We start from the raw sequence: 18193 nt of genomic DNA, 5'->3' as shown, positions 1-18193 counted from the left end.
CTTAAATTCTTAAGTTAACGTGTTCTTGGATATTTACCGGAGCCCAGCAACCCACTTTTTGCCTTTCCTTAAAAATCATCGATACTTTTTGGAATTATCACTCTCAGCATTTGTGCATTTTCATTTACGATGTTCAATTTTTTTTTCTCAGATCCAAACGTGAGTTTTCACTCCCCGATTTTTCTCGTAAAGAAAAAAGTTATAAGATCACAACAAAATGAAAATTTTAGCATTGATGTATGGAAAAGAATTTGGAAACTCTAACAAATGCAAGTGAAGAAAATTATTTCACGCACAAAAAAATGTACTCCAAAGTTTTGTTATCCATGTTTTGGAAGTTCCACTAGTACAACCCCTAATAGATTTGATAGGAAAGAGACTTGTAACTGATCCTAACATGTTTGAAGTGTGGTGGATATGCATGCCAGGAACTTGTTGATGAAACAAGTGGCCTAATGATCCAAAATTTTCAAGGAGTAGAAAAAATTAAATTCTCAACTTAACGTGTGGTTGGATATTTACCGGAGCCCAACAACCCACTTTTTACATATCCTTAAAAATCATAGATACTTTTTGGATTTATCTCTCTCAACATTTGTGCATTTCCATTTTGGAAGTTCAACTTTTTTTTTTTCAGATCCAAACTTGAGTTTTCATTCTCCCATTTTTCTCGTAAATAAAAAAGAAATGAGATCACAAAAAAATTAAAATTTTAGACTTTATGTATGCAAAAGAATTTGGAAACTATAACAAATGCAAGTGAAGAAAATTATTTTAGGCACTACGAAATGATCCCCAATGTTTTTTTATCCAAGTTTGGGAAGTTCCACTAGTACAACCCCTAATTGGTTTGATAGGAAAGAGACTTGTAACTGATCCTAACATGTTTTAAGTGTGGTGGATATGCATGCCAGGAACTTGTTGAGGAAGGAAGTGGCCTAATGATCCAAAAATTTCAAGGAGCAGAAAAAAGTAAATTCTCAAGTTAACGTGTGGTTGGATATTTACGGGAGCCCAACAACCCACTGTTTGCCTATCCTTAAAAATCACAGATACGTTTATGAATTATCTCTCTTAGAATTTGTGCATTTTCATTTTGGATGTGCAAATTTTTTTTTTCAGATCCAAACTTGAGTTTTCACTCTCCCATTTTTCTCGTATTGAAAAAGGATTTAAGATCACAACAAAATGAAAGTTTTGGAGTTTATGTATGCAAAAGAATTTGGAAACTATAACAAATGCAAGTGAACAAAATTATTTCACGCACTAAAAAATATTTGGCAAGTTCCACTAGTACAACCCCCAATAGATTTGATAGGAAAGAGACCTATAACTGATCCTAACATGTTTTAAGTGTGGTGGATATGCATGCCAGAAACATGTTGAGGATGCAAGTGGCCTAATGATCCAACATTTTTTAGGTGTAGAAAAAAATTAAATTCTTAAGTTAACGTGTTGTTGGATATTTACCGGAGCCAGCTACCCACTTTTTGCCTTTCCTTAAAAATCACAGATACTTTTTGGAATTATCTCTCTCAGCATTTGTGCATTTCCATTTTGGATGTTCAATTTCTTTTTTAGATCAGAACTTGAGTTTTCTCTCTTCTATTTTTCTCAGAAAAAAAAAATGATATAAGATCACAAAATGAAAATTTCAGAGTTTATGTATGCAAAATAATTTGGAAACTTTAACAAATGCAAGTCAAGAAAATTATTTCACGCACTAAAAAATGAACTCCAACGTTTTTTTATCCATGTTTTGGAAGTTCCACTAGTACAACCCCTAATAGATTTGAGAGGAGAAAGACTGGTAACTGATCCTAACATGTTTTAAGTGTGGTGGATATGCATGCCAGGAACATATTGAAGATACAAGTGGACTAATGATCCAGTAATTTCAAGGAGTAGAAAAAAATAAATTCTCAAGTTAACGTCTGGTTGGATATTTACCGGAGCCAACCAACCCACTTTTTTCCTATCTTTAAAAATCACTGATACTTTTTGGAATTATCTCTCTCAGCATTTCTGCATTTCCATTTTGGATGTTCAATTTTTTTTTTTTAATATCCAAACTTGAGTTTTCACTCTCCCATATTTCTCTTAAAGAAGAAAGATATAAGATCATAACAAAAGGAAAATTTTAGAGTTTAAGTATGCAAAAGAATTTTGAAGCTATCACAATTGCAAGTGAAGAAAATTATTTCACACACTAAAAAATGAACTCCAAAGTTTTGTTATCCATATTTGGGAAGTTCCACTTGTACAACCCCTAATAGATTTGAAAGGAAAGAGATTTGTAACTTATCCTAACTTGTTTTAAATGTGGTGGATATCCATGCCAAAACATGTTGAGGATGCAAGTGGACTAATGATCCAAAAATTTCAAGAACTGACAAAATTAAATTCTCAAGTTAACGTGAGGTTGGATATTAACCGGAGCCCAACAACACACTATTTGCCTATCCTTGAAAATCACAGATGCTTTTTCAAATTATCTCTCTCAGCATTTGTGCATTTCCATTTTGGATGTTCAAAATTTTTTTTCAGGTCCAAACTTAGAGTTTTCACTCTTCCATTTTTATCGTAAAGAAAAAAGATATAAGATCACAACAAAATAAAAATTTTAGAGTTTATGTATGGAAAAGAATTTGGAAGCTATGACAAGTGCAAGCGATGAAAATTATTTCACGCACAAAAACAAGAACTCCAAAGTTTTGTCATCCATGTTTTGGAAGTTCCACTAGCACAACCCCTAATAGATTTGATAGGAAAGAGACTTGTAACTGATCCTTACATGTTTTTAGTGTGGTGGATATGCTTGCCAGAAACATGTTAACGATGCAAGTGGCCTAATGATCCAAAAATTTAGAAGAGTAGAAAAAAATTAAATTCTCATGTTAACGTGTGGTTGGATATTTACCAGAGCCCAACAACACACTTTTTGCCTATCCATAAAAATCACAGATACTTTTGGAATTATCACTCTCAGCATTTGTGCATTTCCATTTACGATGTTCAAATTTTTTTTTTTCAGATCCAAACGTGAGTTTTCACTCCCCCATTTTTCTCGTAAAGGAAAAAGATATAAGATCACTAAAAAATGAAAATTTAAGCATTTATGTATGGAAAAGAATTTGGAAACTATAACAAATGCAAGTGAAGAAAATTATTTCACGCAAGAAAAAATGTACTCCAAAGTTTTGTTATCCATGTTTGGGAAGTTCCACTAGTACAACCCCTAATAGATTTGATAGGAAAAAGACTTGTAACTGATCCTAACATGTTTTAAGTGTGGTGGATATGCATGCCAGGAACATGTTGAGGATACAAGTGGCCTAATGATCCAAAAATTTCAAGGAGTAAAAAAATTAAATTCTCAAGTAAACGTGTGGTTGGATATTTACCGGAGCCAACCAACCCACTTTTTTCCTATCCTTAAAAATCAAAGATACTTTTTGGAATTATCTCTCTCTGCATTTGTGCATTTCCATTTTGGATATTCAATTTTTTTTTTTTAATATCCAAACTTGAGTTTTCATTCCCCCATTTTTCTCGTAAAGAAGAACGATATAAGATCACAACAAAAGGAAAATTTTAGAGTTTAAGTATGCAACAGAATTTGGAAACAATAACAATTACAAGTAAAGATAATTATTTCACACACTAAAAAATGAACTCCAAAGTTTTGTTATCTATATTTGGGAAGTTCCACTTGTACAACCCCTAATAGATTTGAAAGGAAAGAGATTTGTAACTGATCCTAACTTGTTTTAAATGTGGTGGATATGCATGCCAAAACACGTTGAGGATGCAAGTGGCCTAATGATCCAAAAATTTCAAGGAGTAGACAAAATTAAATTCTCAAGTTAACGTGAGGTTGGATATTTACCGGAGCCCAACAACACACTTTTTGCCTATCCTTGAAAATCACAAATGCTTTTTCGAATTATCTCTGTAAGCATTTGTGTATTTCAATTTTCGATGTTCAAATTTTTTTTTTCATATCCAAACTTGAGTTTTCACTCTTCCATTTTTATCGTAAAGAAAAAAGATATAAGATCACAACAAAATGAAAATTTTAGAGTTTATGTATGCAAAAGAATTTGGACACTATGACAAATGCAAGTGAAGAAAATTATTTCACGCACAAAAAAATGAACTCCAAGGTTTTGTCATCCATGTTTCGGAAGTTCCACTAGCACAACCCCTAATAGATTTGATAGGAAAGAGACTTATAACTGATCCTAACATGTTTTTAGTGTGGTGGATATGCTTGCCAGAAACATGTTAACGATGCAAGTGGCCTAATGATCCAAAAATTTTGAAGGGTAGAAAAAAAATTAAATTCTCATGTTAACGTGTGTTTGGATATATACCAGAGCCCAACAACACACTTTTTGCCTATCTTAAAAATCACAGATACTTTTTGGAATTATCACTCTTAGAATTTGTGCATTTCCATTTATGATGTTCAATTTTTTTTTCTCAGATCCAAACGTGAGTTTTCACTCCCCCATTTTTCTCGTAAAGAAAAAAGTTATAAGATCACACAAAAATGAAAATTTTAGCGTTTATGTATGGAAAAGAATTTGGAAACTATTACAAATGCAAGTGAAGAAAATTATTTCACGCACTAAAAAATGTACTCAAAAGTTTTGTTATCCATGTTTGGGAAATTCCACTAGTACAACCCCTAATAGATTTGATAGGAAGGAGACTTGTAACTGATCCTAACATGTTTTAAGTGTGGTGGATATGCATGCCAGAAACATGTTGAGGATGCAAGTGGCCTAATGATCCAAAAATTTAAAGGAGTAGAAAATAATTTAATTCTCAAGTTCACGTGTGGTTGGATATTTACTGGAGCCCAACAACCGACTTTTTGCCCATCCTTAAAAATCACAGATACTTTTTGGAATTATCTCTCTCTGCTTTTGGGAATTTCAATTTTGGATGTTCAAAATTTTCTTTTCAGAACTAAACTTGAGTTTTCACCCTCCCATTTTTCTCGTAAAGAAAAAAGATATACGATCACAACAAAATGAAAATTTTAGACTTTATGAATGCAAAAGAATTTGGAAACTATAACAAATGCAAGTGAAGAAAATTATTTCACGCACCAAACAATGAACTCCCAAGTTTTGTTATCCATGTTTGAGAAGTACCACTAGTAGACCCCCCAATAGATTTTGTAGGAAAGAGACTTGTAACTGATCCTAACATGTTTTCTGTGTGGTGGATAGGCATACCAGAAGCATGTTGAGGATGCAAGTGGCCTAATGATCCAAAAATTTCAAGGAGTAGAAAAAATTAAATTCTCAAGTCAACGTGTGGTTGGATATTTACCGGAGCCCAACAACCCACTTTTTAGCTATCCTTGAAAATCATAGATGCTTTTTGGAATTATCTTTCTCTGCATTTGCGCTTTTCCATTTTGGATGTTCAAATTATTTTTTTATGATCCAAACTTGAGTTTTTGGTCCCCCATTTTTCTCGTAAAGAAAAAAGATATAAGATCACAACAAAATCAAAATTTTAGAGTTTATGTATGCAAAAGAATTTAGAAACTATAACAAATGCCAAAGAAGACAATTATTTCACACACTAAAAAATGAACTCCAAAGTTTTGTTATCCATGTTTGGGAAGTTCCACTTGTACAACCCCTAATAGATTTGAAAGGAAAGAAACTTGTAACTGATCCTAACATGTTTTAAATGTGGTGGATATGCATGCCAGAAACATGTTGACGATGCAAGTGGCCTAATGATCCAAAAATTTCAAGGTGTAGAAAAAATTTAAATTCTCAAGTTAACGTGTGGTTGGATTTTTACCGGATCCCAACAACCCACTTTTTGCCTATCCTTAAAAATAACAGATACTTTTTGGAATTATGTCTCTTACCATTAGTGCATTTCCATTTTGGATGTTCAAATTTTTTTTTTTCAGATACAAACTAAAGTTTTCACTCTCCCATTTTCTCGTGAAGAAAAAAGATATAAGATCACAGCAAAATGAAAATTCTAGAGTTTATGTATGCAAAAAATTTGGAAACTATAACAAATGCAAGTGAAGAAAATTATTTCACGCACTAAAAAATGAACTCCAAAGTTTTGTTATCCAAGTTTGGGAAATTTCACTAGTACAACCCCTAATAGATTTGATGGGAAAGATACTTGTAACTTATCCTAACATGTTTTAAGTGTGGTGGATATGCATGCCTGAAATATGTTGAGCATGCAGGAGGCCTAATGATCCAAAAATTTCAAGGAGTAGAAAAAAATTAAATTCTCAAGTTAACGTGTGGTTGAATATTTACCTTAGCCCAACAACCCACTCTTTGCCTATCCTTAAAAATCACAGATACTTTTTTGAGTTTTCTCTCTCAGCATTTTTGCGTTTCCATTTTGGATGTTAACATTTTTTTTTTAGATCCAAACTTGAGTTTTCAATCTCCCATTTTTCTTGTAAAGATAAAAGATTAAAAATCACAACAAAATGAAAATTTTAGAGTTTATGTATGCAAAAGAATTTGGAAACTATAAAAAATGCAAGCAAAGAAAATTATTTCATGCTTTAAAAAATGAACGCCAAAGTTTTGTTATCAATGTTTGGGAAGTTCCACTAGTACAACCCCTTATAGATTTGATAGGAAAAAGACTTGTAACTGATCATAACATTTTTTAAGTGTGGTGGATATGCATGCCAGAAACATGTTGAGGATGCAAGTGGCCTAATGATCCAAAAAGTTCAAGGAGTAGAAAAAAATAAAATTCTTAAGTTAACGTGTGGACTGATCTTTACCGGTGCCCAACAACCAACTCTTTGCTTATCCTTAAAAATCACTGATACTTTTTGGAATTATCTCTCTCAGCATTTGTGCATATCCATTTTGGGTGTTCAAATTTTTTTTTTCAGATCCAAACTTGAGTTTTCACTCTCCCATTTTTCTCGTAAAGAAAAAAGATATAAGATTACAACAAAATGAAAATTATAGAGTTTATGTATGCGAAAGAATTTGGAAACTATAACCAATGCAAGTGAAGAAAATTATTTAGCGCACTAAAAAATGAACTCCAAAGTTTTGTTATCCATGTTTGGGTAGTTCCACCAGTACAACCCCTAATAGATTTGATAGGAAAGAGACTTGTAACAGATCCTAACATGTTTTAAGTGTGGTGGAAATTCATGCCAGATACATATTGAGGATGCAAGTGGCCTAATGATCAGAAAATTTCAAGGAGTAGAAAAAAATTAAATTCTCAAGTTAACGGGTGGTTGGATATTTACAACAGCCCAACAACAACCTTTTTGCCTATCCTTAAAAATCACGGATACATTTTGGAATTATCTCTCTCAGCATTTGGGCATTTCCATTTTGGTTGTTCAATTTTTTTTTTCAGATCCAAACTTGAGTTTTCACTCTCCCATTTTTATCGTAAAGAAAAAAGATATAAGATCACAACAAAATGAAAATTTTAGAGTTTATGTATGCAAAAGAATTTGGAAACTATAACAAATACGAGTGAAGAAAATTATTTCACGCACTAAAAAATAATCTGCAAAGTTTTGTTTTCCATGCTTGGGAAGTTTGACTAGTACAACCCCTAATAGATTTGATAGGAAAAAGACTTGTAACTGATCCTAACATGTTTTTAAGTGTGGTGGATATGCATGCCAGAAACATGTTGAGGGTGCAAGTGGCCTAATGATCCAATATTTTCAAGGAGTAGAAAAAATTAATTTCTTAAGTTAACGTGTGGTTGGATATTTAGCGGAGCCCAGCAACCCACTTTTTTCGTATCCTTAAAAATCATAGATAATTTTTGGAATTATCTCTCTCAGCATTTATGCATTTCCATTTTGGATGTACAATTTTTTTTTTAATATCCAAACTTGAGTTTTCATTCCCCCATTTTTCTCGAAAAGAAAAAAGATATAAGAACACAACAAAATGAAAATTTTAGAGTTTATGTATGCAAAAGAATTTGGCAACTATAACAAATCCAAGTGAAGAAAATTATTTCATGCACTAAAAAATGAACTCCAATGTTTTGTTATCCATTTTAGGGAAGTTCCACTTGTACAACCCCTAATAGATTTGAAAGGAAAGAGATTTGTAACTGATCCTAACAAGTTTTAAATGTGGTGGATATGCATGCCAAAACATGTTGAGGGATGAAAGTGGCCTAATGATCCAAAAGTTTCAAGAAATATAAAAAATTAAATTCTCAAGTTAACGTGAGGTTGGATATTTACCGGAGCCATCCAACACACTTTTTGCCTATCCTTGAAAATCACAAATGCTTTTTTGAATTATCTCTCTCAGCATTTGTGCATTTCCATTTTGGATGTTCAATTTTTTTTTTTCAGATCCAAACTTGAGTTTTCGCTCTTCCATTTTTATCGTAAAGAAAAAAGATTAAAGATCACAACAAAATGATTTTAGAGTTGATGTATGCAAAAGAATTTGAAAACTATGACAAATGCAAGTGATGAAAATTATTTCACGCACTAAAAAATGAACCCCAATGTATTTTTATACATGTTTGGAAAGTTCCACTAGTACAACCCCTAATAGATTTGATAGGAAAGAGACTTGTAACTGATCCTAACGTGTTTTAAGTGTGGTGGATATGCATGCCAGAAACATCTTGAGGATGCAAGTGGCCTAATGATCCAAATATTTCAAGGAGTAGAAGAAAATTAAATGCTCAAGTTAATGTGTGGTTGGATATTTAGCGGAGCCCAACAACCCACTTTTGGCATATCCTTAAAAATCACAGATACTTTTTGGAATTATCTCTCTCAGCATTTCGGCATTTCCATTTTGGATGTTCAAAATTTTTTTTTCATATCCAAATTTGAGTTTTCACCCTCCCAATTTTTTCGTAATGAAAAAAGATATAAGATCACAACAAAATGAAAATTTTAGAGTTTATGTATGCAAAAGAATTTGGAAACTATAACAAATGCAACTGAAGAAAATTATTTCCCACAGTAAACAATGAACTCCAAAGTTTTGTTATCCATGTTTGCGAAGTTCCACTAGTACAACCCCGATTAGATTTTATAGGAAAGAGACTTTAACTGATCCTAACATGTTTTAAGTGTGGTGGATATGCATGCAAGAAACATGTTGAGGATGCAAGTGGCCAAATGATCCAAAAATTTCACGGAGTAGAAAAAATTAAATTCTCAAGTTAACGTGTGGTTGGATATTTACCGCAGCCCAACAACCAACTTTTTGCCGATCCTTAAAAATAACAGATACTTTTTCGAATTATCTCTCTCTGCATTTGCGCATTTCCATTTTGGAAGTTCAAATTTTTTTTTTTAGATCCAAACTTGAGTTTTCACTCTTCCATTTTTCACGTAAAGAAAAAAGATATAAGATCACAACAAAATGAAAGTTTTAGAGTTTATGTATGCAAAAGAATTTGGAAATTATAACAAATGCAAGTGAAGAAAATTATTTCACGCACTAAAAAATGAACTCCAAAGTTTTGTTATCCTTGTCTGGGAAGTTCCACTAGTACAATCCCTAATAGATTTGATAGCAAAGAGACTTGTAACTAATCCTAACATGTTTTAAGTTTGGTTGATATGCATGCTAGAAGCATGTTGAGGATGCAAGTGGCCTAATGATCAAAAAATTTCAAGGAGTAAAAAAAATAAATTCTGAAGTTAACGTGTGGTTGGATATTTACCGGAGCCCAACAAGCCACTTTTTGCCTATCCTTAAAAATCACAGATACTTTTTGGAATTATCTCTCTCAGCATTTGTGCATTTCCCTTTTGGATGTTCAAATTTGTTTTTTTCAGATCCAAACTTGAGTTTTCAGTCTCCCATTTTTCTTGTAAAGAAAAAAGATATAAGATCACAACAAAATAAAAATTTTAGAGTTGATGTATGCAAAAGAATTTGGAAACTATAAAAAATGCAAGTGAAGAATATTATTTCACGCACTAAAAAATGGGCTCCAAAGTTTTGTTATCCATGTTTGGAAAGCTCCACTTGTACAACCCCTAATAGATTTGATAGGAAAGACACTTGTGACAGATCCTAACTTGTTTTAAGTGTGGTGAATATGCATGCCAGAAACATGTTGAGGATGCAAGTGGCCTAATGATCAAAAAATTTCAAGGAGTAGAAAAAAATTAAATTCTCAAGTTAACGTGTGGTTGGATATTTACCGGTGCCCAACAACCCACTTTTTGCCTATCATTAAAAATCACTGATACTTTTTGGAATTGTGTCTCTAAGCATTTGTGCATTTCCATTTTGGATGTTCAAAATTTTTTTTTTTCAGATCCAAACTTGAGTTTTCACTCTCCCATTTTTGTCGTAAAGAAAAAAGATATAAGATCACAACAAAATGAAAATTTTAGAGTTTATGTACGCAAAAGAATTTGGAAACTATAACAAATGCAAGTGAAGAAAATTATTTCATGCACTAAAAAATGAACTCCAATGTTTTGTTATCCATATTTGGGAAGGTCCACTTGTACAACCCCTAATAGATTTGAAAGGAAAGATATTTGTAACTGATCCTAACATGTTTTAAATGTGGTGGACATGCATGCCAAAAGAATTGAGGATGCAAGTCGCCTAATGATCAAAAACTATCAAGGAGTAGAAAAAATTAAATTCTCAAGTTAACGTGTGGTTGGATATTTACCGGAGCCATCCAACACACTTTTTGCCTATCCTTGAAAATCACTAATGCTTTTTCGAATTATCTCTCTTAGCATTTATGCATTTCCATTTTGGATGTTCAAATTTTTTTTTTCAGATCCAAACTTGAGTTTTCAATCTTCCATTTTTATCATAAAGAAAAAAGATATAAGATCACAACAAACTGAAAATTTTTTAGTTTATGTATGCAAAAAAATTTGGAAACTATGACAAATGCAAGTGATGAAAATTATTTCACGCACTCAAAAATGAACGCCAATGCCTTGTTATCCATGTTTGGGAATTTCCACTTGTACAACCCTAAATACATTTGATAGGAAAGAGACATGTAACTGATCCTAACATGTTTTAAGTGTGGTGGATATGCAAGTCAGAAACATGTTGTGGTTGCAAGTGGCCTAATGATCCAAACATTGCAAGGAGAAGAAAAAAGTTAAATTGTCAAGTTAACGTGTGGTTGGATAATTACCGGAGCCCAACAACCCACTTTTTCCCTATCCTTAAAAATCACAGATACTTTTTGGAATTATCTCTCTCAGCATTTGTGCATTTCCATTTTGGATGTTCAAATTTTTTTTTTCAGATCCAAACTTGAGTTTTCACTCTCCCATTTTTCTCGTAAAGAAAAAAATATCAGACCACAACTAAATGAAAATTTTAGAGTTTATGTATGTCAAAGAATTTGGAAACTATAACAAATGCAAGTGAAGAAAATTATTTCAGGCACTAAAAAATGAACTCCAAAGTTTTGTTATCCATGTTTGGGAAGTTCCACTAGTACAACCCCTAATAGATTTTATAGGAAAGAGACATGTAACTGATCCTATCATGTTTTAAGTGTGGTGGATATGCATCCCAGAAACATGTAGAGGATGCAAGTGGCCTAATCATCCAAATATTTCAAGGAATCGAAAAAAATTAAATTCTCAAGTTAATGTGTGGTTGGATATTTAGCGGAGCCCAACAACCCACTTTTTGCCTATCCTTAAAAATCACAGATACTTTTTGGAACTGTCTCTCTCAGCATTTCGACATTTCCATTTTGGATGTTCAAATTTTTTTTTTTTCAGATCCAAACTTGAGTTTTCACCCTCCCATTTTTCTCGTAAAGAAAAAAGATATAAGATCACAACAAAATGAAAATTTTAGACTTTATGTATGCAAAAGAATTTGGAAACTGTAACAAATGCAAGTGAAGAAAATTATTTCACGCACTAAAAAATGACTCCAAAGTTTTGTTATCCATGTTTGGGAAGTTCCACTAGTACAACCCCTAATAATTTGGATAGGAAAGAGACTTGTAATTGATCCTAACTTGTTTTAAGTGTGGTGGATATGCATCCCAGAAACATGTTGAGGATGCAAGTGGCCTAATGATCCAAATATTTCCAGGAATAGAAAAAATTTAAATTCTCAAGTTAATGTGTAGTTGGATATTTACCGAGCCCAACAACCCACTTTTTTGCTTATCCTTAAAAATCACAGATACTTTTTGGAATTATCTCTCTCAGCATTTCGGCATTTCCATTTTGGATGTTCAAATTTTTTTTTTCAGATCAAAACTTGATTTTTCACCCTCCTATTTTTCTTGTAAGGAAAAAGATATAAGATCACAACAAAATGAAAATTTTAGAGTTTATGTATGCAAAAGAATTTGGAAACAATAAAAAATACAAGTCAAGAAAATTTTTTCACACACTAAAAAATGAACTCCAAAGTTTTGTTATCCATGTTTGGGTAGTTCCACTAGTAACACCCCTAATAGATTCGATAGGAAAGAGACTTGTAACTGATCTTAACATGTTTTAAGTGTGGTAGATATGCATCCCAGAAACATGTTGAGGATGCAAGTGGAGTAATGATCAAAAAATTTCAGGGAGTTGAAAAAAATTAAATTCTCATGTTCACATGTGGTTGGATATTTACCGGAGCCCAACAACCCACTTTTTCCCTATTCTTAAAAATCACAGATACTTTTTGGAATTATCTCTCTCAGCATTTGTGCATTTCTATTTTGGATGTTCAAATTATTTTTTTCAGATCCACACTTGAGTTTTCACTCTCCCATTTTTCTCGCAAAGAAAAAAGCTATAAGATCACAACAAAATGAAATTTTTAGAGTTTATGTATACAAAAGAATATGCAAACTATAACAAATGCAAGTGAAGAAAATTATTTCACGCACTAAAAAATGAACTCCAAAGTTTTGTTATCCATGTTTGGGAAGTTCCACTAGTACAACCCCTAATAGATTTCATAGAAAAGAGACTTGTAACTGATCCTAAAATGTTTTAAGTGCGGTGGATATGCATGACTGAAACATGTTGAGGATGCAAGTGGCCAAATGATCCAAAATTTTCAAGGAGTTGAAAAAGAGTAAATTCTCAAGTTAACGTGTGGTCTGATATTTACCGGAGCCCAACAACCCACTTTTTGCCTATCCTTAAAAATCACAGATACTTTTTGGAATTATATCTCTCAGCATTTGCGTATTTCCTATTTGGATGTTCAAATTTTTTTTTTCAGAACGAAACTTGAGTTTTTACTCTCCGATTTTTCTCGTAAAGAAAATTGATATAAGATTACAACAAAATGAAAATTTTAGTTTTACAAATGCAAAAGAATTTGGAAACTATAACAAATGCAAGTGAAGAAAATTATTTCACGCACTAAAAAATGAACTCCAAAGTTTTGTTATCCATGTTAGTGAAGTTCCATTAGTACAACCCCTAATAGATTTGATAGGAAAGAGACATGTAACTTATCCTAACATATTTTAAGTGTGGTGGATATGCATACCATAACATGTTGAGGTTGCAAGTGGCCTGATGATCCAAAATTTTCAAGGAGTAGAAAAAAGTTAAATTCTCAAGTTAATGTGTGGTTTGATATTCACTGGAGCCCAACAACCCAGTTTTTGCCTATCCTTAAAAATCATAGATACTATTTTGGAATTATCTCTCTCGGCATTTGTGCATTTCTATTTTGGATGTTCAAATTTTTTTTTTCAGATCCAAACCTGAGTTTTCACTCTCCCATTTTTCTCGTAAAGAAAAAAGATATAAGATCACAACAAAATGAAAATTTTAAAGTTTATGTATGCAAAACAATTTGGAAACTATAACAAATGCAAGTGAAAAAAATTATTTCACGCACTAAAAAATGAACTCCAAAGTTTTGTTATCAATGTTTTGGAAGTTGCACTAGTACAACCGGTAATAGTTTGATAGGAAAGAGACTTGTAACTGATCCTAACATGTTTTAAGTGAAGGTGGATATGCATTCGAGAAACATGTTGAGGATGCAACTGGCCTAATGATGCAAAAATTTCAAGGAGTAGAAAAAATTAAATTCTCAAGTTAACGTGTGGTTGGATATTTACCAGTGCCCAACAACCCACTTTTTGCCTATCCTTAAAAGTCACATATACTTTTTGGAATTATCTCTCTCAGCATTTGTGCACTTCTATTTTGGATGTTCAATTATTATTTTTTTTAGATCCAAACTTGAGTTTTCACTCCCTTATTTTTCTCATAATGAAAAAAATAGAAGATCACAACTAAATGAAAATTTTAGAGTTTATGTATGCAAAAGAATTTGGAAACTATAAGAAATGCAAGTGAAGAAAATTATTTCACACACAAAAAAATGAACTCCAAAGTTTTGTTGTCCATGATTGGGAAGTTCCACTAGTACAACCCCTAATAGATTTGATAGGAATGACACTTGTAACTGATCCTATAGTGTTTTAAGTGTGGTTGATATGCATGCCAGAAACATGTTGAGGATTCAAGTGGCCTAATGATCCAAATATTTCAAGGAGTAGAAAAAATTAAACTCTCAAGTTAACGTGTGGTTGGATATTTACCGCAGCCCAACAACCCACTTTTTGGCTATCCTTAGAAATCACTGATACTTTTTGGAATTAGCTCTCTCAGCATTTGTGCATTTGAATTTTGGATGTACAAATTTTTTTTTTTTCAGATCCAAACTGGAGTTTTCACTCTCCCAGTTTTCTTGTAAAGAAAAAAGATTAAGGATCACAACAAAATGAAAATTTTAGAGTTTATGTATGCAAAAGAATTTGGAAACTATAACAAATGCAAGTGAAGAAAATTATTTTACGCACTAAAAAATGAACTCCAAAGTTTGTTATCCATGTTTGGGTAGTTCCACTAGTACAACCCCTAAGAGAATTGATAGGAAAGAGACTTGTAACTGATCCTAACATTTTTTATGTGTGGTGGATATGCAGGCCAGAAACATGTTGAGGATGCAAGTGGTCTAATGATCCAAAAATTTCAAGGAGTAGAAAAAAATTAAATTCTCAAGTTAACGTGTGGTTGGATATTTACTGGAGCCCAACAACCCCCTTTTTCCCTATCCTTAAAAATCACAGTTACTTTTTGGAATTATCTCTCTCAGCATTTGTGCACTTCCATTTTGGAAGTTCAAATTTTTTTTTTCAGATTGAGACATGACTTTTCACACTCCCATTTTTCTCGTAATGAAAAAAGATATAAGATCACAACAAAATGAAAATTTTAGAGTATGTATGCAAAAAAATTTTGAAACTATAAAAAATGCTAGTGAAGAAAATTATTTCACAGACTAAAAAATGAACTCCTTAGTTTTGTTATTTGTGTTTGGGAAGTTCCACTAGTACAACCCTAATAGATTTGATAGGAAAGAGACTAGTAACTGATCCTAACATGTTTTAAGTGTGGTGGATATGCATGTCAGATACATGTTGAGGATGCAAGTAGAGTAATGATCCAAAAATTTCAGGGAGTAGAAAAAAATTAAATTCTCAAGTTAACGTGTGGTTGGATATTTACCGGAGCCAAACCACCCACTTTTTGCCTATCCTTAAAAATTACAGATACATTTTGGAATTATCTTTCTCAGCATTTGTGCATTTCCATTTTGGACGTTCAAAAATTTTTTTTTAACATCCATTCTTGAGTTTTCTCTCCTCCATTTTTCTGTTAAAGAAAAAGGATATAAGATCACAAGAAAATGAAAATTTTAGAGTTTATGTATGCAAAAGAATTTGGAAACTATAGCAAATGCAAGTAAAGAAAATGATTTCATGCACTATAAAACGAACTCCAAAGTTTTATTATCCATGTTTGGGTAATTCCACTAGTACAACCCCTAAGAGATTTGATAGGAAAGAGACTTGTAACTAATCCTAAAATATTTTATGTGTGGTGGATATGCATGCCAGAAACATGTTGAGGATGCAAGTGGCCTAACGATCCAAATATTTCAAGGAGTCAAAAAAATTAAACTCTCAAGTTAACGTGTGGTTGGATATTTATCGGAGCCAAACCACCCAATTTTTGCCTATCCTTAAAAATCACAGATACATTTTGGAATTATCTTTCTCAGCATTTGTGCATTTCCATTTTGGATGTTCAAAATTTTTTTTTTAACATCCATTCTTGAGTTTTCTCTCCTCCATTTTTCTGTTAAAGAAAAAGGATATAAGATCACAAGAAAATGAAAATTTTAGAGTTTATGTATGCAAAAGAATTTGGAAACTATAGCAAATGCAAGTAAAGAAAATGATTTCATGCACTATAAAATGAACTCCAAAGTTTTATTATCCATGTTTGGGTAATTCCACTAGTACAACCCCTAAGAGATTTGATAGGAAAGAGACTTGTAACTGATCCTAAAATGTTTTATGTGTGGTGGATATGCATGCCAGAAACATATTGAGGATGCAAGTGGCCTAATGATTCAAAAATTTCAAGGAGTAGAAAAAATTTAAATTCTCAAGTTAACGTGTGGTTGGATATTTACTGGAGCCCAACAACCCACTTTTTGCCTATCCTTAAAAATCACAGATACTTTTTGTAATTATCTCTCTCAGCATTTGAGCATTTCCATTTTGGATGTTCAAATTTTTTTTTTCAGATCCAAACTTGAGTTTTAACTCTCCCATTTTTGTACTTAAGAACAAAGATATAAGATCACAACAAAATCAAAATTTTAGAGTTTATGTATGCAAAAGAATTCGGAAACTATAACAAATGCAAGTGAAGAAAATTATTTTACGCACTAAAAAAAGAACTTCAAAGTTTTGTTTTCCATGTTTGGGAAGTTCCACTAGTACAACCCCTAATAGATTTGATAGGAAAGAGACTTGTAGCTGATCCTAACATGTTTTAAGTGTGGTGGATATGCATGCCAGAACCTTGTTGAGGAAGCCAGTGGCCTAATGATCATAAAATTTCAAGGAGTAGAAAAAATTAAATTCTCAAGTTAACGGGTGGTTGGATATTTGCCGGAGCCCAACAACCCACTTTTTGCCTGTCCTTAAAAATCACAGATACTTTTTGGAATGATCTCTATCAGCATTTGTGCATTTCCATTTTGGATGTTCAAATTTTTTTTTTCAGATCCATTCTTCAGTTTTCTCTCCCCCATTTTCTCATAAAGAAAAGGATATAAGATCACACGAAAATGAAAATTTTAGAGTTTATGTATGCAAAAGAATTTGGAAACTATAGCAAATGCAAGTGAAGAAAATGATTTCATGCACTAAAAAATGAACTCCAAAATTTTTTTATCCATGTTTGGGTAATTCCACTCGTACAACCCCTAAGAGATTGGATAGGAAAGAGACTTGTAACTGATCCTAACATGTTTTATGTGTGGTGGATATGGATGCCAGAAACATGTTGAGGATGCAAGTGCCCTTATGATCCAAAAATTTCAAGGAGTAGAAAAAAATTAAATTCTCAAGTTAACGTGTGGTTGGATATTTACTTGAGCCCAACAACCCACTTTTTGCATATCCTTAAAAATCACAGATACTTTTTGTAATTATCTCTCTCAGCATTTGTGCATTTCCATTTTGGATGTTCAATTTTTTTTTTTCAAATCCAAACTTGAATTTTTACTCTCCCATTTTTCTAGTAAAGAAAAAAGATATAAGATCACAACAAAATAAAAAATTTAGAGTTTATGTATGCAAAAGAATTTGGAAACTATAAAAAATGCAAATGAAGAAAATTATTTTATGCACTAAAAAATGAACTCCAAAGTTTTGTTATCCATGTTTGGGACGTTCCACTAGTACCACCCCTAATAGATTTGATAGGAAAGAGACTGGTAACTGATCCTAACATGTTTTAAGTGTGGTGGATATGCATGCCAGAACCATGTTGAGGAAGCCAGTGGCCTAATGATCATAAAATTTCAAGGAAAAGAAAAAATTAAATTCTCTAGTTAACGTGTGGTTGGATATTTACTGGAGCCCAACAACCCACTTTTTGCCTATCTTTAAAAATCACATATACTTTTTGGAATTTTCTCTCTCAGCATTTGTGCATTTCCATTTTGGAAGTTCAAATTTTTTTTTTTCAGATCGAAACTTCAGTTTTCACTCTCCCATTTTTCTCGTAAAGAAAAAAGATATAAGATCACAACAAAATGAACATTTTAGAGTTTATGTATGCAAAAGAATTTGGAAACTATAACAA

This window comes from Aristolochia californica, unplaced genomic scaffold (assembly GCF_029961685.1).
Source record: "Aristolochia californica isolate CCGP_79_NKW_82.1479 unplaced genomic scaffold, dmAriCali1.0.hap1 SCAF_10, whole genome shotgun sequence".
In the NCBI taxonomy this organism is placed as follows: Eukaryota; Viridiplantae; Streptophyta; class Magnoliopsida; order Piperales; family Aristolochiaceae; genus Aristolochia; species Aristolochia californica.
The sequence above is the reverse complement of the archived record's forward strand: the minus strand, read 5'-3'. Positions refer to the sequence as shown.